This window comes from Eretmochelys imbricata, chromosome 11 (genome assembly GCF_965152235.1).
Source record: "Eretmochelys imbricata isolate rEreImb1 chromosome 11, rEreImb1.hap1, whole genome shotgun sequence".
In the NCBI taxonomy this organism is placed as follows: Eukaryota; Metazoa; Chordata; order Testudines; family Cheloniidae; genus Eretmochelys; species Eretmochelys imbricata.
Genome location: NC_135582.1, coordinates 23,964,800 through 23,992,557, shown reverse-complemented (window position 1 = coordinate 23,992,557; position 27,758 = coordinate 23,964,800). Strand labels below are relative to the sequence as shown.

Here is a 27,758-nt window from a genome sequence, read left to right as displayed (position 1 = left end):
TGACCAAGCATGCAGTATTCCTTTAGAAATCAAAGGCAGGCTTAAAATGCGTTTTTGAATACTTTCAGACCATGGTCAGGTCACAGTTTGGGAGATGAATTAAACTGATCTCATTTGTGATCTAATTGAGGTTGGCAACGACCTTAGCAGTAGCAATAACATACAAACAGAAATCAAAGGACAAAATTCAGCAAATCAGATCTTTCGCTAGAAAACTGCGAGGAGTTACTTCGTGGTTGCCAACAGAGAAGTTAAACTTTGTCCTCTTTCTCAGCAGCAGTGCAAGCTTTGCATATTTTTCGGGTCTTTCACAGGAAAGTTGGGATAGACACACATACAAAGAAGACAAACGAGCAGTGCCTCCTCGGGTACGTAGTAAAGATAGGAGCGAGACATAGCCACTAATCACAAACACGTATGTTCCCAGCGAATCCAGTGGTGTAAACTGAGAGCTGATGTTGCTTCTGAAAGCTAAAGTGTAGGAGGAGGAAGAGAAGAGGAATGGGTTTAAGGAGCGACAAGAGGAATAGGTCGAGAAGCTCAGTTTAAGCAAATGTTCCAAGTAGAAACTCAAGTCAGCGTCCTATCTTTACATCTGTCCGTGCGGATCGCAGGAATGTAATTATCACGGCGATGTAGGATTGTTTACAGATTTGGTTATTAGTGTTCTGAACTTGCTTTGCTGGGGGGGGGGGAGGGGGGGAGCCTGGAGTGCTGTAGCTTTGTAAGACAACACGAGGCAGAAATGCTTGTCACCTGGCTGTGAGTGAGTTAGAGATGAGGCCCCTTGTTTCAAAGGTCAGAGCCAGCTCCGAAGCTTCTTCCGAATTTGCCCAAAGTTCACAAGGTGTTTGGGTTCCGTGTCTCGCTGCCGAGAGCCGAGCCGAGCCCAGCGTCCCCATAGATTGAAGTAGTGATGTGTTCAGAGGATGGCTTTGGGCCAGAACAGCTTTTCCCTAAGATGAGAAAACAAAGGTATTTCAATAAATTATTGACAGAGACACGTCTATAAATCCTGGAGAGCTGTGCAATTGAGCACTGTGGACTCTCCCCCACACACGTCTATCTTTTCTACACTTAGCTTTGTGTGGTCTCTAGGAATGTGGGTTTCACGAGGACCCCGAAACTACGTTGTACCAGATCTCTCTCTCTCTCTCACACACACACACACAAACACACTCACACTCCCCGCCCCCGCCCCCCCCAGCTGCTATACACGTGCGTGTTCGCCTAGCTGGAACCTTTACAACTTCGAAGTTTGCTAAGGAAGCCGAGCTGAGGTGTGCCTATGGTTGCCAGCGAGCAATTAAAACATAACTGGGAAGTTTAGAAGACTCCTTTACACCTTGATTGCTGCGTCAGAGGGGTACATAATGTCATCGCGCCAGGCAAGGGGAAAAGACACTTCGCCTGGGCCGTTCTGCCACCAGAGCTAGTGAGTCCAGGTGCTCTTTGTGTGCTCCCACCTGGCGTATGTCTTCCGTGGGAGGCTTGTGCTGTGGTGGCAGGCGGTATTTTGCACACCGTGGCTCTCTTTTTAGTCGCAGCCAGCAGTTCTGTGCTCCTTCAGCCTCTCATGGCGATAGGAGCGCGCTGGTCTCTCCACGTTTGATTGCTGGGTGGGACAGCCCTGCTAGCAAGGTCACAGGCAAGAGAAAGAATCAATAACAGATCAACAGATTAAGATATCATAGCATCTAAGGTTTGTACGGGGCCCACCCGCCCCAACGAGTGGATACATTTCATCCACTTCAAATGGTCCGGCCAATACGCTAGTCATTTCAAATGACTCTGCCAAGAGTCATTTGTTAATGCGATACAGAGCGGGGGCTCTAATCATTTGCTTAAGTATAACTGTATTGACGTGGTTTAGCATTTTAGCCATTGCAGTCAGTCGATGAAAGGTTTGCCACTGACTGGAGTGGAAGCAGGATCGGGCCTGTTAGCCTCCACGGGGCTCGGAGCCCCTTGCAGCATTACTTGCCCGAATGGGAGGTGATGCAGGGAGGTACCTAGGCCAAAAGCTGGTTTCTAAACTTCCATTTCTAGCCGAACTGTGTTGGAGTCGGTTTCAGCCGGATTGGTGCTGTAAAGAACGTATTTAGACGTTGGAGCCTAAACACAGGACAGCTGGGGCCTTGGGAACTCCGATCATAAAATAAACCACCACCCTGGGCCACAGACATTACCTTTCTGTTCTAACACCCCCTGCCTTGACACGCACCTTATTCTCCCCAGGCTCAGAGGAGGTAAGCTTTTAACCCAGCCTCTGCTTGGTGGGGTGCATCGCACGGGAGGTTTGCATGCGCCCCAATAGCTTACATGCCAGTGTTAATGGCCCATGCTTAACTGGCCTTGATCAATCCGAGACTGAGCTGTGTGACTGAGGAGGAAGGGTGGGATCAGCTGCGGATATTTCAGCCCTTTTCTTATTCTCCTCTCCGCTTCAGTTAGGTGCGGAGTTTCAAAGCAAATTAATTGCAAAGTGTGCGGCCTTCAAAGCACGTTGCTGGCAGATGGGGGGAGGAGGGGAATCTCAGAGCCATATTTACAGTACTAATATGAAAGGAAAGTTTCAGATGCTCCTGGAACACTTAGAAAAGTGTGGAGTTTTACACGTGTGCATTTAAAGTGTGAGGTAGCCAGGCCTTGTGAAACCCAGACCACAAATGATACATGTCAGTGGGTTCTTTGATAGGGCTTCTGGCCACAGTGTTTTTGTGCTGTCAAACTGCGGTGTCGAACAAACACCTCCTCTGGGACAGAGTGATAAATGCAGAGACAGGCTGGCTTCAACCAGTCTCAGCAATCTCCTCAGCCCTCCCCCTCCCCCCACTCCTGCGCCCTCCTCTACCTGAGATTGACGTTTATGCAGGGGCACCCAGGGATTTCAAAAGTGTCAAGTCTGAGTAATTATTGATACTCCCCAGTTCTTAGGAGCCAGGGCTCTGAAGCCGCCTGCGAAGCCATTCTCAAGCCTGCTCCTTCTACCTTGAAGCCTCCCAGACTCCACTGAAGAACTTTTGCCGGTTTGTAACTCCCCCACCCCAGCCATCGCCACCATCCTTTGCATAATCATTTCACACCCAGCATGGCCCTAGCCTCCAAAATACACCCTCTGCTTTGTGGGCCTGTGTTAATGCCGCCACACAACACTAAACTTTGCCTTTAAAAAGAAAGGTTGCAAAGAGCCTTCTGCTTCCAACACTTGCCAGCCTTCTTTTAGAGGCTGGAATTTCAAATGTGCCCTCGACTTATTCAGCCCCCCCCCCTTCTGGGCCATTGTTGTTATTGTTATTACTAAAACCTGTTTACTCGCCTCTTGGTTTTTGGACATTAAATGAGTTTCCATCCCTTACTCCCGTGAATCTCTGAGAAATAGATGAACTGTTATATTCCCCACCCCCGTATTTTAAAGCAGTGATCCTGACAGCCGTACTATTATTGCACTTTATGTTTTAGTGGATGTTTGCTGTTGCTAGTTACAGCAACACTTATCATAAGACAGCAAGAAAAGAGTAGTCCCTGGTAATTAAAGTAATGAAATATTCATTTACTCTACCTTTTCAGTAGTCTCACAAATTAGGCTGCTACATTTAATGCCTGCACTGCCTCCGTTTTTATTATAATGGCAGCTTTCGCATCTGCAATTAGGACTAATTCTGACAGTTACAATTTCTGAGGGATGGTAAACAGTGAACGAGATGTGCAGCAGTGGTATTACACGTGAAAAGCCCTTGTCTCTTTAACCTTGTTGTTTTTTTTCTCGCAGAGGTTACCTTTTCCCGATGGTGCAAAATCGACTTGACATAACTGTTCATCAGTTTCAGGGTTTTCCCTGGAGGTATTTGCATCAAATCAGCCCAGTCAAGCTTCAAGTTGAAATTGGCAGGCCAGAAACTGACAGGGTAGGGACTGGGAAAGAGACAGCTAAAGTGCAGGCAGCAAACTGACAGCAGCAGAGTGAAAGACACACACAGAGAGAAAGAGGCTAAGCTTTTCAACTTTAGTGGGGGGAAAACATCAGATCTAAATGTTTTAGGTCTTAATAGTACTGGATACAGTGAAGTTTTTCAAGGCTGGAGGACCAGGTACCTTTATCAACTTCCTAGAACCAGGAAAGACTAGCTCAGCTACACTGTGTACAAAGTGTAGTTTAATCTGATTGGATGCCTAAAGAGGTGTGGTGAGACCTAATCAGATCATGCTAAAGTTCTAGGGAATGGGAACCTCCCATGGATTTTGAAGAGAAGCATTTAAAAAAATGGAAAATAAAAGGGGAGAAATCATGAAAAGTTGTCAGCATTAGAATTAACAAGCTTACTTTGCTGCAATTCTTTTCTGGAGTAGTGTCATACTTATGCACCACAAATGTGAAGAAAAATGACTGAAAAGGTTACTAATATCAGTGAAAACATATTCTGATCAGCTAAAAAGAGAGGAGTGCAATATGTTTATCTGCAAAGATAATTAGAAACCTCCCTCCCCCGCGCCCCCCAGCATTTCCTTGAATATGTTATTTCACTTACACTCTGTCACATGAGGGCCTCAGATCAGGATGACACAAAATGTTTTTTTTAAAATAGATAATTTTTAAAAATCTGGGGTGAAAAACACCAGGACAGAATTTTACTTAGTAAAAATAGCTCTACATCCTATTTAGAACCCCACACCTCCAGGTGCATTAAAGGAAGAAAAATATTATATTTTTTGCCTCTATTTAAAATTATTTATTTATTGGTCTTTACTGGATGATTAAAAATCCTTCTGACTTCTCCTACCAGACTTGTCCTAAAGTAAGCCTTGCTTTCAAACAGTTTTTCAGCTGTGTGTGTGACAGGCATTGGCTGATCTGCTGATGCCCATTCGACAGGCACTGTTGAGCTAAAGTGGTGTGACGGCACAGTTTTGTTAAGCTGTGAACAAAGGGCTGGAGATGCCTCGCTGGCATCATCCATGTGCATATTGGCCTTGTCACAGTATTGCTTGATTTAATGCTCTGTTTATTCCTAGATATTAGAACTTAAATTCCAAACAATATGTTTTCATATACTACATAGGAACTTTATTTTAAAAGCTTTCACTCCCAGAGAACCACAGATCCATTTGTCTGTTCAATTTCTATGCAGCAAACATTTAAAACATAGCTCCCAGATGGATAGGTGGCCACTAGCCTCTTAACTGTTATCCAGTTAAAAATGGGATTTCAGTTTTAAAAAGTCTTATTAGGGTAAAAGATTTATTTTTTCTTTGATCATTGCTTGAGAGTTGTTATTTATTTCAACAGTGGATTTTCTTATAAGCTCCTAAAGAAAGGTTACCCTCTGTGCAGACAGGGCCAGCTGGTTGGACTTTTCAAATGACATATCATCCCAATGGTGCTGCTGTGATAAAATGATCACTTTGCAAAAACCTGTAAGCACAGTGACATGAGTATTGGCAGGTTAGTGGAAAGAAAACAGGTTTTAGATTTTTAAAAATATGTTCATTGGATGGGCACAACTTTACATCTCAGCAGAAAACTTGAGTAGCTGGTCCTATATTTAGATTCTGGTTGTTGGAGATGCCTCAGGCTTTAACTCTAAAAAAGTTTTTCTTCTTTTTAAACTCTGTTCAGGTTTGCTGCAAGTGTTTGCTAAGAGATTAGTTAGCTAGCTTGCGCTGAGGAGGTAGCCATGGGAAGCAGTGCTTTGCTGGAAGGAATGTTCAGTCGGTCAGGGTGTGAAGATATAGGGAGCTGCAACTAACAGAAGCTTGGGATCAGGTATTTTCCTCTTTGTTTCATATCAAAAACAAAGTGCTTATGGAAAGGTTTGTGGTGAGACATCAGATCCCAGCAGGAACACAGCTGTTGTTTTGCAGGATTCCTAATGAACATTTTAGTTCAACAAGTTTATGAAATAAAAGGTATTTGGTTTCTTTATTATTATTTTTGTAGGCAGAGCATCTTAGTTTGATTGTGTAAAGATTCTATCATCCCAGCGTTTCAGGTCTATTTTGTACTATTCCTTTCTAATACATGGTGCTTTACTTGAGGACTGTAAGTAGGGGAAGGGGAGGAGGAGACGGGAATGCTCAACAAAATGAAACTATTTCTTCACCAAACAGTTCAGTCTGTCTAGAGCCTAAATCTAAAATTGAATCTGCTGGGCAAAACCTGTACAATTTTTCTACCTGCCCTTAGTCTGCTTCTTTTCAACTATGACAGTTTTACTAACTGAAATGAATGGGCTTGCTTACTATGGTACCTTTTCTCAGAATGCATTTACATCAAGTACTTCAAACAGCAAGCTGGGTGATATATTTAGGGGGACAGCTTGCACAGAATAAGCTTTAATGGTTAATTTTTGTATAGCTTTATAAGTGAAAGGGACTTAAAGCTACTAGCAGTAGAGATCACAAGACCTTATGTGGTCTTTTCTTCTCTAGATGCATGAGAGATTTACGCGCCTAAGTCCCATAAGAGTTAATGGGAGTTACACATGTAAATCTCCTGCACAGTGAGATAATAGGCCCTTTTATGTATCGATAAGATGGATTCTTACTACACATTCAAAATGAGCCTGGGTGCAAATTTTATGCTCCCTATTAATACTTTATTAGCAAATATTTATAAAACAGACAGAAGATGTAGGGCCCCTAGGAATGGTCTCGATCATGGTCCCATTGATGTTACTAGCAAAACTCTCATTGACGTCCACAGCGCAGGATTGGGCCCAAAATCCGCATTGTCTCCTCTGTTTGTACCTTTCCCTGCTCTACATCTGCTGTTGATTACAACATAAACCTGACTGTGACAGGATATTGCATAGGCCAAATTACTTTTCACCTCTTTACAAACTCTTGTGGCTAAGGACCTCACAGCATGAGGACTGGAAGAGAAGGAAACCATAGAGGAGACAGCTGGTACCAATGCGCTATATCCTTCTTTCATAGTTACACTCATTTTTAGCCCCACTGTCAGGTTGCTCAGGAGAGATAACCATCTCGAGGTATAATGGGACTGAAACTACAGTTCTGGAGCCTTAGAATTCCACCTGTTCTGAGGGAAGAGAGTGCTTTTTATACAGGAACCCGTGTTGTTCAATGTAAGTATCCTACAGAGTAGGCAATTCTCTCCAGGACAGTACTCAGAGTCTATCCAAGGAACAATACTTGTTCAGTCTTCAATTTGAAATACTCAGGTGTTGCTAGCATTGGACATCTGCTTCTCTTCTGCTTCAGTGTTATGTCTCTCCCTGAGAAAGAAAACAGACTTTGCCTCACATAAATAAGATCTTTGAATTTCTCTTCATTGATAGATATACATATATCTATATTAAAAACGTTAAAGATTCGTATCTGCAAGCCATGAGTCTGAATGAGATGTTATCCTATGGTAATGTGTAGCTGGAGATAGCCAGTGCAACAGCACACCAGTACATTGTTCCAGTAACAATTCTTTGATTTATAAGCTACAGCTCTTTTTTTTTCAATCATTGTTTCTTTACATCACTTCTATGCTTCTTGTGATACTGATCTGAGTGAGTTGTGCAAGCTTCCGATTTGCCAGCCCCCTGCTCCCAGGCCTGCTACAGCACTATTCAAATAATTTAGTACATTAGACTATCAGATTAAATCCGAGGGTTTCTACCAGTGGTGGAATCGGAAAACCTATTGTTTTTTTGATTATCATATCATCAGCCCCAACTGATACTAGTATGCTCAAGGAAAACATACTTCAGTTACAGTTGATTTTCAGATTCCAGAATGGTGCTGCAAAGTCTATGCATGCCTAATTATATTTTATGTTGGGCTGTGCAATACAGAATGTATGCTGCAGCAATCAGTGAGTTAACAGTATCAATCAATTTGTAAACAGATGAAGTCACTCATTCCCAAACTGGTTTTCCAAAAACAATTACTAAATTACAATAGAAAAAAATTGTACAGTTACTGTATTTGTGTGCTGTGTTACAATCAACATACCAGGGAAACAAAACAATTTAATGCAGAAAAATCATCATTCATCTACATTATAATTGCTTCTTTTTCACATCTACAGGGCGGTTAATTAAAATTGTGATTAAATGCGGTCGCGCTGCCTAAGATGTCTTGCCCAAAACAGGTGGTACAGAATTTAAAAGTAAAAAAAATGTAATTAGCATTGGAAATTGAGAAATTGCCTGTAAGAATCAGTGTTAATTTCAGTCAGTGATGAGGTAATTTATAAATGAATGCAGTGGAGGCTGTGCAAATGCACAATTGCCTTCCTTCCCATTCTTAGCATTCTCAGCATGCAGGTGAAAATGTTTTCAAAATATTGAGGTAATTTGAAAATCAATCCATGCATTCTATATCTTTTTTCTCCTGTTTGTAGCGAATACTGAACGAATGCTGCCATAGATGGCGTAATATATCAGTTTTGCACTTTCTGAAAGCAATACTACTAATATGTCGTGGCATCCGATAGTTTAACTAAACAAAATGCCTGGCTAAGATTCTTTACAAAAGCCAAAATGTTGATTGAAGTCCTCAGTGACCCTGAATCTCTTCAAATATATTATGTGTTTAAAACATGCTTTCCCTAAAAAGGCAATAGCAATCTGCATTGAGTATTAAAACTGATACTGTAAAACAAAATAGATGCTAATAGGACATCAAAATCTTGATTTCTTGGTTACAATTAATGCAATGCACTAGAAAAGTGTCAACGGAACAAATATTTTCTTTAAAATACTCTTCTTGTAAACTTTTATTCAATATTTCATCCCGGAACTATAAAAGAACTGTTAAATAAGTTATCTGTACACATATTTTTTTCTTAGATGATCTGTGCTTTTCATAAACTTTGAATGATAAAACCAAAAATGCTCATTTCTAACTAAAGTACGTCCTTCTGGACATAAACAATTAAGCACAAACTTCACAGCAACCAATATGTTACAGGTTAGTGTAACCTCAAATAAATAAATTTTTAAAATTCCAAAATACGTACATCATGGTAGAATATAAAAATACACAGCACTAAACGATTTGAACAGTCATTGCATTATTGTTGGACTTCAAAACAAACTGTCATTTATAGTTATCCATTTGGATATTTAAAAATAACTTCTGCTTTTGACAATGTTGACCATTTGAATGATGTGCATGTAGAGTTAGTCTGATTTCCAAACAGCAAAATACAGGTGTTGGTTATCAAGTTGCAATGAGAATAGGTGAAGCTGTGAGATGGCTCTCAAGCATCACACTTTAATTAAAGAAAGCTAGTCTACACCTATAAGGACTTTGTTACCCATATGATTACATAAGTATTGCAAATCATTTTATTAGTCTATCTCCAATAGTTAACTTTTCTCAGAGAAACTTATTTTTCTTTTTGGTAAGCCCTGTGAACCTGTGCATTTTAGAGCATATTTTGCTGCCTGTTTCAGTTGCTAGGCCTTTGCCTTCACATGGTAATTAGTACTGTGAATGGACAGGTACTGGTCAGAGAATATTGATTTCTTTAACAATATAGTTTAGTACTGAGAAAATGTTCTGGTTAGGGTACAGGACTGCGAGTCAGGAGACCTGGATTCTAGTCTTAGTTCTGCTGAAGATTCTTTGGGCCTGGGTCTGATCTCCCCTCCACCAGTGTATAGTCAGTGGAATTATACCACTGTGTAGCTACAGAAGACAAGATCAGAATCAAGAGCCATGTATGCTGTCAGGCATGTCAGTTAGCCTTTCTGTGCTTGTTTTCCTGTACCTTATTGGTACAGCATCATGGGGACATAATCTTTACCTCCTTCAAATGGTTTTTGTAAGGTTTAGTATTTACAAAGCATTTTGAGATCCTTAGTAGCTGCAGAAATATTATTTATTATTATGGTTTCATGATAAACTAATCAGATGCAACGGAAATTGACTAAGCAAATTATGAATATATGTATCAAATAATCAGATTCTTACACTTTGTTATATACCTGATTATTCTAATTTAGACTACAACTTAGCTTTTAAATAACTACTATTCTTACCATTGAATGGGCAGAAGTTAGCAATAATCACTGAAGTAATGATCATTATTGACTGGAAGGTATTTTAAAATGTGAGCTCTGTTGTATAGAGTTTAGAAAGCAGCTGCATAGAAGCATTTGAATCTCATTTCAATTTAGGAACAGTAAGGATAAGTTGAAACCTAAAAGAATACACATATGTCCAAATCCTGGTCCCATTGAAGAAAGTGGGAGTTTTACCATTAACTTCAGTGGGACCCAGATTTGGGTCATAACAGGTTGATCTGGTGCCAATTTATAGCAATGGAAATATTTGGTCAGGCTTAATGTAGACATTTGCTCAAGTTTTTGGTTTTCTCTTCAATATCATCTAAACCCGAAAGAAGACAAGGGACCAGATCTTGCTCAGTTTATGTTAGGCCCTTTGAATTTTGTGGGCCCACTTCCATGGGTAAGGACTAGTAACATAAGAAATGTGAGCAAGATTTGGCCCAAGATAAATAATGCTTACCACTTTGTAAACTAAGCTATGAAACTTTTAGTGTTATAGCGATCTGGTGAAAGAAAAGTAGCTTTGTATATTCCTGAAATCTAAAGTAAACTGAAATGTTTCCACATTACATGTCAGATTTCAATCATCTTTCAAAACAACCAAGCTTCTTCATTTAATTAATTACAGCATCTTGGTCCTTGGGAAGAACCAAATGAAAAAATCTTCTTTGCAACTATCTGAGCTTTTTTCAAGTTTCACTCTTCCACCTCCCAAGAATCCTCAGACTTCACTGTTCTGCACACTGCCTTATCTTTGCTGTCCTATGACAAGCCCCAAAGCCTCGAACATTTCATAATGACTATGTGACAAATTGTTGTGCTTTTATTCATGCTGGACATCTTTGCCAGGATTGCTTGTTGTGTTTTCTATTTGGCTGTGTCATGGGACCAAAGGTGGCTGCTTTTGTACAGCATGTCAAATCTGGTTAACATGCAGCCATTTATCTTTAAAACCACTCCTGAACAATGGCAGTGGTGCACTGGGCCACTTGTACAGGGCTGTGAGCAAAAAACATTTTTTTAGGGCCATCCTTTCTGTATGTATGCATGCACGCACCTCACTTTGAGGCATTCTGGTGAACAGGTCATGCAGCAGACAAGATGTTTCATAATTTTGGGAATCTTTTAGAGACAAATTGTACAGTGCAAGTGTAGTGTAACTGAACTGCGGGATGCCCAGTGAAGTGTAGAAAATCAGATACAACACAGCCTGAAAGAATGAAACAAGAATTCCTATCTATGTATATTCACAGTATTTTATAAAGAATTCATATAAAGAGGAATACACATTTACTTTCTGTTTTTCTGTTTATATGTTGTGATTATATAAAAGTGTGTGTATTTAAATGTGTTTGTATCTGCATATCTACATATGCATGTAAGTAGGATCTCAAAGGAATAAGAAAATTTTACTGTGTGTAGTGCATGGCATGTGTACCAGTTGGTGTGTGTGTTTGTGTGTGTGTGTGTGTGTGTGTATAGATGAAGGAGAGACATTTATTGTGATAAAAATACCAAGCTTTTTACACTCTATATAAAAAGCTATGCAGCAAATTTTGTAGCTCTGGTCACTTTCCAGATATTCAAGTCACACAGAAACATTTCTGGTGACAATCACTTCCTAGTAAATACAGAAATAATTATCAAACGAAAAGACTGGTAGAGAACTTGAAAAGTTTTATTCAATAGAAAAATGAGAACTAACTATACAAGTAGCAATTCGTTGTTGCAGTTGGAACATTTAAGATAGCAGAACTCTGTGTTTTTAATGATTTGCTGTGTAGTGTAATAATTAAACATATAGTGCAGTGAGGTTACTTGAAGGAACAGGAATACTGTGTATGGTTTTTGAGTAAAGGACCGAGGAGTTTGCCTTTCACTTTGAAAACAATCCCTAATATCAGGAAAATGCTCTGTTTGTTTATGCGTACATAATGCAAGTTTGTCCGCCTGGGAACTGCAGCAAATGGGAGAAGTATGCATGGATTTCACAGGTAACAGGATTACGTGGGCACATAATTGATCCATTTGGAGAAAAAAATGACAGTGCTCTAAAGATGCCTAGGCTTTGGAGATGGAGTTTATGAAACAGGCATTTGTAAATTCTAAAGAATCAATATGTCAATTTTATTACATCTCAGGACCAGCTGGGCATTAAAGGAACAGTAGCCTTTTAAAAATTGCAGCTGTGTATTCCTGCATTGTGTACATTTCTTAAAAGGCTTAGAATTTTATAAAATGTACTTTGCTTAGAGATTTGCACCTTTTCAAGGACTGGTGTACACTGACAAAAAAGACAGAAAACATTACATTGTGCCAGTTTTCCTCTTACAGGAATAGCTGGTTAAAACTGCTAAACCTGCAATTATATTATATACAGATCTCACTAATAGTTACATACAAAGAAGGAGAACAATGACTGCTCATAACAAAATACTGAAAACATTGCAGAGCCATTAGAATGCATACCTGTCATTCAGGCCAAGATTTCATCACAGGCTGATAATTCAGTAAGTCAGTGTCAGAGACCTGAAAGTTCATATTAGAGATTTCTCATTAAATTTGGCCTGTGTCATTGCAAAATAGTATCTTTGTTGTTGTTGCAATGCCTTTTCTCTCCCAGGGATTTCACTGTCTTCAGTTGTTTTGATTTTAAAATACATAGAGATTACAAAGAAATTCAGTATTAAAAATATGTAGATATGCTGAATGGGGTTTGGGTTTATGATGGAAGGTTAATCCTTGCAGGTTGAAAAAGCAACCCACAATGGGCTATAGACCCTGACACTGCATTCTGATCAGCATTATTAGCCACTGGAGGTTATATTTTCAGCCCAATGGGCAACAAGTTATTCTATGTAAAACGTAAATTCTATTAGTATCTATAGGACACTTGGTTCAGGTCACATATTAGTAATACCAGACCATGTTTTGGGCTTCCAGACTTCAGTATGTTTTCTATTGTCTTCTTCCACACTTAGTTACCTGTTGATGTTGCTATGGATCTCAAACCTTTAGATTACTGTTCAACTCCAACTGCCGAACGTACAGCCACATTTGCAAAAGCAGCCACTGATTCTGGATGTTTCAGTGGTTTGGTGCTATCAGAAGCTGCAGGTGCTCAGTACTTCTGAAAATCAGGTTCTAAGCTTCTCTAGTTGGACAACCAAAAATTAAGGCAACCACAATCAGTGGCCACTTTTGAAACTCTTGGCCTGAAGACCTTCTCTGATTCTTCCCTGGGCCTATGCCTACATCCTCAGACCTTGTGGGCCCTCTTTGGCCCTAACTAGTGCTCTCCTAGCTCTTCCTGGCTGCTTTCCTTTTCCTTTTGGCCCATTGAAATATTCTCCAGGTTCAGTCCAGCTGCACCCATAGGCTCTCTAATGTTCCCCAACTGTTTCAGCTACTCCATTCTTCTTTGTAATACACTTCTCTTCTTTCCGTCATTCTCAGTATTTTCTGCAACTCCTTTGACAATTCTGGACACTCACCTAGCCTTCTCCCATGCTCTGCACTCTGTTCTCTCAGATTCCCATTTCCTCTCCCATGGCTGAAGCTTGGGGACTGCAGACTTTTGACAAGATCTTTACTTTGGTTTCAGAAACAGTAATAAAGTTGCTTTGACGTTCAGTACACACTGCAATTCTTAACTGTGTAAATCTGTTGGTTATTAGAACAAGCTAAAACATATCACTTGTCCATGTTTGAACACATCATAAGTAGAGTCACAATATGAGGATATAATATATAAAACAGGTAGGGTGCCAGTGATATATCTGTACTATAGCCCCGCTTCTCCTGAAGAACAGTAAAATATGCATTGTGCTGTAAAATAAAAATGTCTAGGTTACCCAAAAAAAGTATGGAAGAGCACATGCAAACATGACAAGCCAGTTAGTCACTTTTTATGGTCATACAGTAGGCATGTAGTAAAACTTCATTCCAGCCCATTTTCTCAAGTCTTCATCAGCTAAGGAACACAGGGAAAAAGAGACTCAGAATGTTTTCATAGAAATTTGTGTCAGCAGAGAAAATGAGGATGACATTTTGTCATGCACACACATCATGAAACACACACCAAAAAGAGACACGTAAATAGACTAGACTGAAACTTACAGAATAGCAGGAAATTCAGAGATGAGGCTTCCCTGTTCAATGCACAGGTCGTGTCTGTGTGTTTAGCTAGAACATGTATGGCATGCAAATTTACTAGCTTGGCCCAATATCCTGTGGCTCAAAAGTGAGAAAAGCTTTAACTTTATATTTCCTACACTAGTAATTTGTACCGCCAAAGCAATGAGAGTCTGAAGATCTCAGACCATTCCCCATATTGTTTGGGGAGTATTAGACCTAGATGAGAAAACTGAGGTACAAAGAGGTTACGTAACTTGGCAAAGGCCAAACAGCAAGTCAGCAACAGAGTCAGAGACTACAAACCAGGGACCAGATTCTGATCTCATTCACACCAATGAAAATCTAGAGTCACTACACTGACAGCTTTAACATTCTGACAGCTCTTTGAATCTGGTTTTAAGAGAAAAGCAAAGCTCTAGAAAGATAAGGTGAAAAAATGGAAAAACAACCTGTCATTGATCTGATTCATAGTTCTTCCATTGAGATTATAACAGCTTCTTCAGAGACTTTTATAATCTCTATGGAAGTGCAAGAGGCACTGCCAATATCTGCAGATCATTGGCATGATAGACCATAACAGCTTCTTCAGAGCCGTTACGGTCTATCGTGTCAATGCGTACTTAGGGAGTCCTCAATGCATGGATCATTGACATGGTACTACATAACGGCTCCTTAGAAGCCATTACTGGGTATCAAGTCAATGCATACTTAGGGAGCCTTTAATGCATGGACCCACTTAAGCTGACTTGCTCTGAATACTAAAAATCCTTAGGAAAATTAGTTACTGCATATGTCATTTGGGGAGCTTATTAATACCCAAATATAAGAGTGCATCTTATGGACTACGTGCATGAACATTTTTATTTAAGAAGAAAGCCTATCTGAAACTAGTGTGAGAGAGCATCTGAAAACCATGAACTTCTCATTTTTCCCATCCAGGGACCTCATTTTATTTAATAAAATATTTTTAAAAATTCACTACCAGTCTGAGAAAGTGAAGCCAAGATTCAGTCCAGAACAAATGTTTATGGCTAGAAAGTCTTGAAAATAAGGGGTTGTAATGGAAATGCTGACAAACTCTTAACTATAAAGCAACAGTGCTGTATATTGTACCACTATCGTAACTTTACTGTACATAACAAAATACCAAGTATTTATGATGATCTCTGCAAGATGTTTCATTCTCTTTCTATATCAAGCTTGAAAGAAATACCATCTTAAACAGCAAAGGCTTTACAATGTTAAATATCATGTCATCCAGTCAGGTGTTTATCTAGATTTTTTGACCCATTCCCTGGGGACTGTTGAACAAGACTTCCCAAATTGTTGCACTGCCTCTTCCTTAATTTGTAAATGAACACCCCATCATTTTTATTCCTGCAAAAGAGATTTCGCTGCACTGAGTTGAAAATGGTTCTAGTTTGCTGTTGTTGATATTTTTCTTTTGTGTTCTGCTTGCTGACTGACATCTGCTATCATGCTAAGCAGGTGTTCCTATGTAAACGAACGTGCCCTGTTTGTGTTTCGCCATCCTCGCTACTGCGCACCCAAATGAGCAGCGTGATTAAGAATCCTGTAAATTTTTGAAAGGAAACGGATGGCTGCCCTACTAGAACATAATTACACCGTTCCAACATCCGCAGCTCACTGCTGCAGCCGAGTTGGAGAACAGCAGAAATTAATAATATATAATAGCATCATTCTCGTAATTTATAAATGAAATAAAGTAGAGAGGAGATTCTGCTGATATGCATTTTCTTCTTAATTCTAAAAGACAAAGTATAGATTAGAATTTTACTGGGGTGAAACCTGGCCAGCAATATCACACTAGTTGCAAGTATAGGACCTGATTCATGATAGGGATTTTGCTTAGGGAAAAGAGCTAATATCTTTTATTAGATGAGAGTAAAAAAATGAGTACACAAAGACCTTTAAAGCCCCTGATGAAGAGGATGTAGGAAATCTCTAAAGAGTGTATACCTCGGTTTTGGCTCAACTCATTTGAAGGTACTGCAGCAAGACTTTGCTGCGTGTTGCATTTTTTTCCTTTTACTGAATTAACACCCTGTCACAGGCCAACCCCTGGGAGAGAAGAGAGGCTTGGTCAGTTAAAGATGTTGTCTAATATCGTATTTTTGTTAAAAAACAGTGATGTTTTCAAAAACAATATTTTGAGCTCCATAAATGTGCCAAAGGGAGCAACGCTGCATATCACTGCTGAAGTCAGTCCCCACAGTTAGTGCTTTAATTATGCCTCTTAGCCCAGCTGAAGAAATGATACCTTTCTGAAGAAGAAAATATATTATTTGTAAAGAGTAATCAATCTTCTTTTTTTTTCCCATTACATATGAACATCCAAGTCAGTTAAACAGTTTTTATTTTTCTTTCCTAGTTACCCTTCAACAGTTACCAGGGACACAGCCCAACCAATATGTACTTTCACTGGGAGAAACTCAGCTGGGAGAATTATCAAGAGAACCACAATAATATTGACTTATCGGTTACTGAGGCAAATTTTATATATCGTGCCACTGCTTACCTCTAAAGAATGACAACAGGCTAAGCCAACAAAGTGGACGCAGATTCCCCTAGTTTATTTAAGTCAGTGAATGTGAAATGTATTGTGATTCAAAAGAAATGTGTGTCTTTTAAACTAGTTTATTAATTTAAGAGGTATTCATTTAAAGGGCCTCCTGTGTATTATCACGTGTTTAGGTTTAGTTCCAAGAAAATGTATTCATTTAACAGATTTATTTCATTAACAGGTATTTATTTAAGTGGGTTCCACTGTACTTAAATCTTTGAACAATTTCCATTACTTCCTCAGCTCACTTGCTTCAATTTTAATAAGCCTATAAGATGCCTAGGGTCTTATTGAGGGTTCAGTTTGATCAATATGGTTAAATTAAAATAGTGCAAAATATAAGCAAATGTACACTAATAACTCAGTGAAAAAATTGGCATGTACTAAACATCGATTGGTGTTCCACGGACATTAACTTCTTGTTTTGAGGACTCTAATACTGCCTAGAAACTGCATCTACCTTTAGACACACCCATACAATCTGGATACTAACAGACCATATTCTTTCCAGTTATGCCTGTGCAGCCCGTTGACTTTCATGACACTGCACAGATTTGAAGGGAAAATTTGCATAGGTGTTATGCAGGGTGACCAGATAGCAAATGTAAAAAATCGGGATGGGGGTGAGAGCTAATAGGTGCCATTATAAGAAAAAGCCCCCAAAATCGGGACTGTCCCTATAAAATCGGGACATTTGGTCACCCTAGTGTTATGTCACATGTAACCTGATCTATAAACCCCATTCACATGAGTAGTCTTATGGGGTCACATTCTGCCACTCCTACTCCAAATGAGTGACATCTTATTCCACATTAGGACTATTCATGGGGTAATGTACTACTCAACAAGAGTAAAGGAAGCAATATTAGGACCCCTGGGATTATTCACATGAGTAAGGACTACTTGCATATTTTGTCTGACCTCACTGGAAGTTTAGGGTCGCAGAATGAAGCCTACGTATGTATTTTACATACAAACACAAACACATGCACTTAGAAGGTGTTTGTGTACAGAAGTAGAGATTTATTTTTGCTGTACTATAATATGATATTATAATATGATATAATATGATATTATTCTCAGTGCTACCCAATAAAAGATTAATGCTAAGCCCCACCTAGTATTAAGTTGCTTTTGGTAACGCTAGCATCTGAGTCCTTCCACACAAGAAGAAAACACCCTTTTTATTTAACTAAATGTACCCTTAACTGTAGTCACTGACACCACTCCATTGCAGTTTTATTTTTCAACATCCCTGCTTGCTATTTTAGTTTTTGGATTTCTGAACAAGCGTAGAGTAAATAAAACTGATGCTAGCACAATATATTTTAAAATCTGCATGACATATAATAGGTTCAAATCCAATATCTGTGTACAGCACTATTGCAGATTTTAATATTTTTTTTCCTCTTCAAAGCAAATGATGCATTTTACATATGCTAAACATAATTTGCAGGTCTTTTTCTTTCTCTTTTTTTCTTGCTCTTTCTTGGTTAGCAAAGGTTTGAGATGATCATACTTTAGCATTCAATGTCTTCAAGAGACAGTTTCTGATGTTTTCTAAATATACTACAATGACTTCTCAGTAATCATACTTTTATATAATTGAAAATGGTTTCTGATATCTTTTTCAGCTTTGGGGCAGTTGTTGCCCCTTCCCCCCTTACCTGTTGTGTGATTTTTCTGACTATCTTTAATCTCCTTGGTAAGTGATATGCACTGTAACTACCCTGCCTTTTCTTGATATCATCTCTTCCTACACAGCCAAAAAAAATTCATATAAGCAGAAGCTCATCTTATCAAAGGTAAATCAGCAGTAAGAAAGAAAGAAAGAAAGAAAGAAAGAGGAGCTGAGATAAAAAAATGTATATCTTGAAAGCAAATGCAGTCACATTTGGGACAAGTAAATTCTGTGAAGATGAAGTCAAATATGAAAAGCATTTCTCTAGTTTAAACTGACCGAATAGAGTTATAAACATCAGAAATATTTGAAGTTCCCTTTTTAAATTAAAGCTGGAGCTTTAACTTCTTAACCTTCAACACGACAAGTACAACACACTGTGCAAAAACAATTTTTAAGTCTTCTTAACAAACATCTGAAGTAAGTAGGCCAAGTTCAGAAGAACTGACTTTTCATTTGTGGCTATGCCAAGAAAAATGCTTAGTTTTTTTGTTTAATTTTGGTGCATGACAATCTTGATTTTTTCCAGTGTTTTGCATGTTTAGAGTTTTTAATATCAAAGGTATTGCTCTCTGTAAACAAGTGTAAGTTTACCGAGGCAGCTTCACTTACACTCTTCCCTTGTAATCAGATGTGAAAATTACACCCTCCCTTTTGGATACATGATAATTACACATTTCAACATACAAAGAATTGTCTCTGTTTCAGTTGTTGGAATGAAAAAGCCAAGGCATTCAGGAAAATATATTATTATATTAAAGATCATTGCCATCGCTGTTTTTGGTAACAGTGAAGTTTGTAATCAAAACTATGATCAAGATAGTTTGGGATTTAAATATATATATATGCGCACAAGAGAAAGAGCAGGCATAGTCCAAATTAAAATTAAAAAGATATATAAGCAAGGAGGGTGAAATTTAGCCCTGTGCTGTGGACCAGTACAAGGCCTATGCACTATTTAAATCTCATTTAAGCCCTATTTTGAGGGTGAATTTCACCCTGAAAGCATAATTTATGGAAAGCTTTAAAAATGTTTCCCAGCCTTTGTCACATTTTTGTCCTCTTTCTTTCTCCTGTTTTACTTACCTATGGAACTCGTCCTGCATTTCTTGTGCACCCATTGATTTCAACATGAGTATGAGGTGAGTAAGGAATGCAGAATCAGGCACTTCTGTGAAAGAGCTGTGGGGAAAAAATTACACATGAAAGTTGTACTTTGACAGTTTCATGACCAGGCCAAATATATAAACTGATGTCCAGCGCAATTTTGCAAAAATGTCCCTTAAGGACATTTTTTGCCAGAATCAACTGTTTATTTAATTTAAAAAGCCTAAAGTTTTGCATCACATTAGAGGCAGAGTTGACTAAAGTCAAAGTTTAACATCAGCTGGCTGCATTACCTTTACTGTAAAAGCGGGGCTTACTCAGAAGGGGGCGATAAAAAAGTTAGTATGGGGAAAATAAAAATCTCATCTGCTTTGTAAATAGATTAGGCAAACATCGTTTATGATATATAATGAGGATAACGTAGCTTAGTATCATTTATTTATAGTCCTCCCAAAGCACTCCTCTAAAGTAAAATACATACTATAGATATAACTATCCCTACTTTATATAGGGATCATTTAATCCACCTTTGAAATGCAGCCACCTCTGAGATAGAACATGGCAGCTCTACTCTGCAGTGCTATGGAACAGTTAAGGACAGGAAGTGAATATGAATATTTGATCCAATGGATTCTTCAGAAAAAATTAGAAAACTAGCTACCTGAGTTGGAGTTTCACTAGGACAACAGAGTTAACATCCTTATTACTAGAAAAATATTCAGGGGTCTTTAATAATCCAAAAGACCTTAAATCTCATTGTTCATCCAAAAGATAGCACCTACAGCATCATGCTGCCTTCCAAACACCATGCTGGCTGATTGGTTCACTATTGAGTCAGAGGGAAAAGTGCCATTTCCTGAATTGCTAGCACTACTTCTATTTATTTTAGAGATGTTAGGAAGATGTTTTTTCCCTTTTATGGGTAGAAAGAAAAGGATGGGAAGGTGCTAGGGTGGTAGATCTGGGCTATAGGCAATGAATATTACAATGCTATTATACGATCTAACATCAAATTTCCTCACTGACTTCTCTCCGAAAATCACCTTGGAAGGATGGACAAATCCATCTTATCTAACTGGACAATGCACTTCCTTGGTAGGGAGAGAGATCTTTCGGGGAATGCAACTACAGAGGCAGGAGGGACCATGTAGGCCACGAGTCAGGAAGCCAAAACATCAGCGAGAGAAGATGCAGTGAATTCAGGGAGGAAGTGGGGATTGGAGTCATCAAAGAGAGAAGCTGCAGACTGCAGAGGTAGTAGGGAGACTCGGGAGTGGAACCATACAGGAGATGGAGGCTGCCGGGGAAGCAGGAAGCAAAGGAGGGAGAGGGATGGAACTGACAAGGAGAATGACGTGGAATTAGGGAGAGAGTAATAACTGGGACGAAGTCTGAGGAGGAAGCAGGGAGAGAGTGGCCAGAGGGCTTGTTGGGGAAGAAGAGCCTGCACAAAGAGAAGGAAGTAGACTCATTGAAGAGAGATGCTACAGAGTTAGTGAGAAGACAGGGGAAAGGAAGCAAAAAAGAGAGAAGCTGCAGAGGAAGCAGGAAGCAAACTCATTGCCCAGAGGAAGTGGGAGGACCAGGAAGGGAACTAGAAAGGTGAAAGGTGGCAGAGGGAGCAAGGAGTGAGTGATCAGAGAGGGAAGAAATTAAGAGAAAGCATGGGAAGTGTGCCTTTAGTCCACATTTCCATATTAAATTATTATCTCACAATGTAGTGAATGAACAGCAAGTGAATACTCTCTGACCTATGGGGCGCATGGTTTTAGGACTTCAGGAGTGTTTTCTCTTGTGTGAGTGCATGTGTGTATGATGCTGTCGTTAAATTTGCAGCTGCAGTTCCATTATTTTAAGGGTTTACCTTCTCCATTTATATTAAACAGGCGTATGATAGAGAGAACATATCCCCAAATCTATATGGAGGAGATAGGGCCTGATTCTGATCTCACACTGATGTAAATCAAGAGTAGTGCCATTTAAGTCAACACCATTGTACTCATAAGAAGAGAATTAGGACTCTGTCCTGTAAAATAGAAATTTCCCTAGGCTAAAATGTGATAGTACTGATTTCAGCACAGAGGTTACTTTTTTATTTCTTCTTCCAAATTTGAAAAAGACCAGTTTGCTTATAATCAGGTTATAGGATTACAAAGTTAACAGAAGTCCTGGTTTCAGATGCTCTTTTGCACACATATCACTCAACCAAAAATTGAATGTGTCAACAATTGAGATGTTGACCTTTGATATCAGCTATTGCACATGTTCAGTGAGTATTTTTAAAACAAATTTCATGATGATTTTTAATATGTTACTGTTTGTTTGGGCAAATAATGCCTGTTTTAAAAACAAGTATAAATACACATTTCCCTGGTAGACTAGAATAAGTCCAGAGCTAATGGCCTGATCTAATTCAATTAAAATCATTTTACAAATGCATGCAATGGGCCAAATTCTGCCCTTGGACAGCCTCACTGAAGTCAGTGGCCCAATATGTCTGCCTAAATCTGAGTTTACTCTTCATATTTCAGTTACTGCAAAGAAGTAGCTTCAGTCCCTTTGGTAAATAATATTTTGCAGATCCATCCATCAGAGATAGTTTTAAAAAAAGCAAAACACAGGGCCTTGTTCTGTGCTGACTGCCAATGAAGTCAATGGAGGCAGCAAAGGGTGGAAGTCAGTGTAGAATCTGCTCTCCTAAGAAAGACTTGAACACTGTTCAAATAACGTGAAAGTTGGGACTCATACTGACCAAAGCAAGTTATTCTGAGCTAGAAGCGGCGCTTCATCCCTGACTAGCACTGTTATAAATAAGATGATCCTCAGTTAATGATATTACATTATTATCATTAACTCCCTGCTCCTTTTCTTTATTATTTGATCAATTTTTTTCTGTGAGTATCTCAAATTAATTTTTTGTACCCACTTGGCATAGACAGATGATTGTGTCTTTGGACCAAATTCTGTGCTGATGGCAGTGGGAGTTTTGCCTGAATAAAGAGGGCAGGATTTAGCCCAAGGCGTGCAAAGATCTGTTGATTTCAGAGGCACTGCATCACAAAGTAGAACTGTGTGGGCAAAAAGAAACATTCTTGTCAGCTCTAAAGCATACTGTGGACAGAGCTATCAAGTCATGGTAAAGTGTTTTAGGAAAGTTGTCATTTTAGGAAAGTTGTCTGCAAAACCTCTGTTGGTTCTAAATCATGCTGTTGCTCTTCTTCTGGCTTCCTAGCATTAGGAAAAAAGTTCTTTCTTTACTTTTGCTGCTACGTGCAGAGGTGAGATTTCGCTGACTTCAGCTTTGCAGAGAGTCCTGGGTGCTCTGCTAATGTGCATATTGATGTACCTTGTAGCCTCCAAGATGATGAAAGAGCATATTGCTTATTTCCACAACAATGAAGTGAAGAGAAATTTTACAACCAGCCTCTTGTTCTACCTGGGAAAACTCTCCCCAGGTGAGAGAGCTAAGGAACATGTGATTTTTGCAATATGAACATAAAATTAATAAATAAATATGACACAAATAAAGTTTTTAGTCGGGGCAATAATACCTTTTCCACTAGCAAACAGATATGATATAGCTTTAATTTGAATTCATCTTGTCCACTGTGGCTAAAAGATGGAGGTGCTATTATGAAATCTTTTTTGAATTTGCTTTATTCACTGTTTACTATGCTGGGCTGACATGATATGATTTGTGCATTGCGGGGTCACAACAAGCTACTTGCAGGACAATTTGCTGAATCAAGAGGGTGATTGTGTCTGGTGCCAGTCAGTCGCAATTAGGGCCAGGATCAGGGAGGCCCAGAGCTTGTGTATCGTCTTGGGCAAGCTTCATAGAAATCAGCTCACCTGAAACTAATTGTCACAACAGAGACCTTATGCAAATGAGCCCTAGGGTTAGCGTGGGAAAAAAAAAACTGTCGCAAAGATAGGTGACCTGCTGAGCAGGGGGTCTGTTGCTGGGGAAATCTTTGTTCAATGAGTTAAAAAAATGTTCTCATTGTTCAAAATCCAAGAAAACGTAGCAGATACTTTCACTAAGAAAGCGTGGCGAGCACACTCATCTGAAAGTCCAATAAAGTGGCAGCCAGCTTTTGAGCCTGTAATAAATTGGAAGTCTTTATTCTTTATTCAGGCTGCAGCAGGAAAATGATTTTCCTTTGGAAAGGGGCTTTTAAAGTTTAGATACTTGCAGTTAGCCAATGTTTAAAACTTAACTGCCTGTCAAATTTTTTGCCTGCCTGAAACTTAACTGTCAGTCAAATCTTTTGCCTGTCTAACCTGTTGGAATTCAGAAGATTTTCCGTACCTGAAATTTTAGCAACTTATTTGTTAAAAAAAAAAAAAAAATAGATGTAAATCTACTTTTCTGTATCTGAAAGTTCTTATTTTATAAACATGAGCTGTTTGGTTTCTGAGGCCATTTGATTTCAAAGTTAGAAACATAAGGTACTTCTTGCATTGGGAGAGCAAATCAGTGAATATATTCTTCCTTCTTTAAAACACTTCTGGGTTGTTTCTTTAGAACTTAGAACATCTTGTATCTTGTATATTCTAAAATGGCTAATGAGAACGAGATGGGGAGGTTAGAATGTTGGAAAGAACACAATGAATTAGGAACATTTAATGACATGCTCCTTGACATTTGAATGTGAAAGCTACTATTTCTGACATGCTCTCCCTACCTCTTTTTCCACTTCCCTATTCTCCTCTACCTCCAACACAGGCAAAGAAGGGCATAATTTTTAGAAAACACGTTACACAAAATATTTCTTGTTCACATCTTCCTGTTTAACAGTTTTTATGGGGGTTGCTCAACACAGCTTAAAATTGAAACGCCACCTATATAATACAGTGGAGAACTGATTATTTATATTGTAGTTTATGACAGGTTTCAGAGTAGCAGCCGCGTTAGTCTGTATTCGCAAAAAGAAAAGGAGGACTTAGTCTCTAAGGTGCCACAAGTCCTCCTTTTCTTATTGTAGTTTATGCTGTCAATAGCAAATTCAAAAGAAAGGGACATATTTATGCAATAGACTCAAATGATGAAATGCAAATATCCTATGAACTCATACAATTATAGGCAGCTAGGGTATTTTTGCATGTAATACTTTTTCAAAGGGTAGGGGGAGTGAAGGCAGTAAAAAATTGCAGAAACAAGAGTTACTTTGCACTATCATTGAATGCAAAAGAATAGTTATTTTGTTTGGCTAATGACTAGATCTGTGCTTTCATTGTGGTTACTTTAAAGGGCTGAAACTCGGATGTGTATCCGATCAGCAAGTTCTGAAATTAACTTCCTACTACCAAACAGCATGAAATAAGGATGGCTTAAAAGTAGTGCAGCTTAATCACCAACTTTTTTTCTCTCTCTTTTGTCCCTTTACCACTGTCTGAAATAATTTCCACAAATAGGAGACATTTCACAGTGGGTATGAAGCGCTCAGCTTTCACTCATCAAACTTTAATCGGAACTGCATTTTAGTTTTTGAATAAAGAACACTTAAAAAATTTAGATGCAAATTATTTTGCATTATTCATGCTCTAAGTGTCCTTGTAGATTTAAACACTTCTGAGGCCACCTTGATTCAAGTAATTACCTAGGCCCTCACTGCTCCATCATGAATAAGGTATTTTGTACAAGTAAAGTATGCACCCGATGAGCTTTTAAAGTGGCTTTACACTGAACTTGTGTATTGCTTCTTGTGCATGAGTGATTCGAACATGCGTCGCAATCTGTCTCAGGTGGGAAATCCTGGCAGAGCATCCATGAGTGACGGAATGAAGCTTAAGAGTCTCAACACACACTATTTCTTTGTCTTCTCTTAAGAATCTCCAAGTGATTCTCTTGCTTGAGTCTTGTGGCTTGTGTTAAAAACCTAAGGAAGCAATAGTGTCTTGCAGGGAAAGAAATGACAGTTATTTTTAACTTAACTCTTTGCCTCCCACACTTGTGCCCATTCTCCTGCTGCCTGAATTCAGTCACTTAAGGCTTTCACATAAGATTGTACAAGTCTTTCTACTTTTATGTAGCATTGTACATCTGCCTCCCCATCTGTCTGCCTAGCCTCTCTCACATATCAGAGCAAGGTACCACCTGAACGGTATTTTTCACACAATAGAACTGGCTCAGTACTAAGCACAGCAGCTGAAGCCTGTCTACAGCAGAAATAGCTGTTTGAGGGAAAGGTAAATACAGAGAGAGAGAGAGAGAGAGCAAGTAAGCAAAATGCGCTTGCAAGAGTTAAATATAATTGGCTGGACCTTGTAGTTGGCGTTTGTTATAAAGTGCCCGTGTTTTTTTTCTTTTCCAGCTACATTGCTTTGAAGAATTATAGGAATTTTATGATGTGCGATTGGAGTACCATGGCAGAGATTACAGTAAAGGGGTTAAAGTTGGTTTATGTTAAAAAAAATTATGCAGAAACCAATAAAAATAAACACACTCCAGTAGACTAAACTTGCTGGGCTTTTAGTTTTAGCTTAACAATAGTAGTTTAGATGAAATCCAACATTGCAGCTTTTAGAAAATTAGTTGACACTCGTAGTTGATCATCTTTACTACACAGCAGTATAATTAATATTTAAACATTCTAATAATGTAGCTTGCTTTGCATGCACTTTTCAACTCCACCACAGTATATTTTATCTGGAATAGTGCTAGCATTTTGTAAGGTACTGTCATTTTTTTAAAATTATATTTAAAATAGGATATTGCCTTCACACTCACTGTAGGAGAAAGATCAATAGGACCATAGGCAGGTTTGGTATGTCAGTTTAGGATTAAAACAAGTCTTTACTGCAGACAATAGAAATATGTAAGAGGCTACCTTATTGCCATCACCATAAAATAAATACACCCAGAGAACAGTGGTTTAGAAAGCTGTCTTTGGTTGTTCGTTTTTCCTTTTGGTATCTGTAGTAAGAGGAACTTTTAATATCTAGATGTGGTGAGAAATCAGGCAGTGACCCAGAGATCTGTGAAATACTGAACCTCTGACACTCACTCATTTAGAGCTAGAGAACATTTAATAAAGAAGCCAGGAAAATACAACATAAAGTATAGAGTTTTCACATGAGTATTGTCTGGGTTAAGACTTATGTCTGCCTAGCAACTTAGTAAATTGGCGAGAAATCATCGACATGGGAAAGGGCCGAGCTAGTTTATTTACATTTGAGAACTTTCTTCCTCTTCCAGTCCCAGGACTATAGGTGGCAAGGAAAAGTTGTTTCAGGTGCTGCACTCATCAGTATAATCCCTTGGATGAAAGCAAGGTGCCCTTTATTCTTGGTCTTCTTATAATTTGCATAGCAGGAAACAATGTTCTTCTTTTCTGAGCTAATTTGAACCGGCTTCAGTGGCCTAGTCCTGCAGCCCTTTCACATGCATAGCTCTCACTGGTGTGAATTTAGTGTTCATAGCAATGTAGGACTGGGGATTAAGTGGATATTATTTATCAGCAGAGATTTATTTGTTTGTTCCATTAAAAAAACAGGGACAATGAGCTAAAAACCCATTGTCAAGATCAACCCAGGATTACCTCTTGGAGACCAACATGCTGTGGGGCATTGGCCCAGCTGAAAAAACATGTAAAATATTTATAATGAAACACAAAACTACCAAACCCTCAATTCCCCCACTGGCTGGTTGGAGCAACCAAAAGGCAACCTGGGGATTCCTGTTGCACAGGTAGAATTGCAGTTCCTGGTGTAGGAGGTGTGTTGGGGTGTGGCCATTGGAGCAATTGCTGGCTGGAGTGCTAGCCCTTTGAGGGCCGCTGCAGCTGATGGAACTGCTATTCCACAGGGCCACAGGATTGCAAAGGTGTCTTAAAATTTTGGTGCAGTTGAGGATCTGGCCCTGTGTTTTGTCACATTTCGTTGCAGGCTTGAAACCAGATCCATTTCTCTGAATAACATTAATAAAGTGCACATGTTTTTCAAGCAATAATGTCCTTTCATTAAAACTGTGCATCCATTCAGGGATTTTTATGTTAATTGAAAAATAGCCATTTCCTTAACATGTCAGAAAAAGGAAGATTTCACCAAACAGGAAACATTTTCATGCCAAATGCCACTGAACGAAAATGTTCGCACTGCTCTCGTCCAGTACTAGGACTTCATCCAGCTTCTCTGGACGTCAATGGGAGTTTTTTCATTGACTTCGAAATGAGCAGGAGCAGGCTCGGCTCTTAGAGTTTTTCATGTGCAA

The 27,758-nt window shown here is 39.0% G+C and overlaps 1 protein-coding gene across 6 annotated transcripts in view; it reads left to right on the top strand.

Moving 5' to 3' along the window:
* ZEB2 (zinc finger E-box binding homeobox 2) overlaps positions 1-27,758 on the top strand; it is a 131,507-nt gene that overhangs the window by 11,955 nt on the left and 91,794 nt on the right. The window contains exon 2 of one of the 6 annotated variants that reach the window (XM_077830534.1): positions 2,931-3,029. The exons of the other annotated variants lie outside the window; for them this stretch is intronic. The gene's annotated coding sequence lies outside the window, so the exon portion shown is untranslated. The remainder of the gene's footprint in view (positions 1-2,930; positions 3,030-27,758) is intronic. 6 annotated transcript variants of the gene reach the window in all.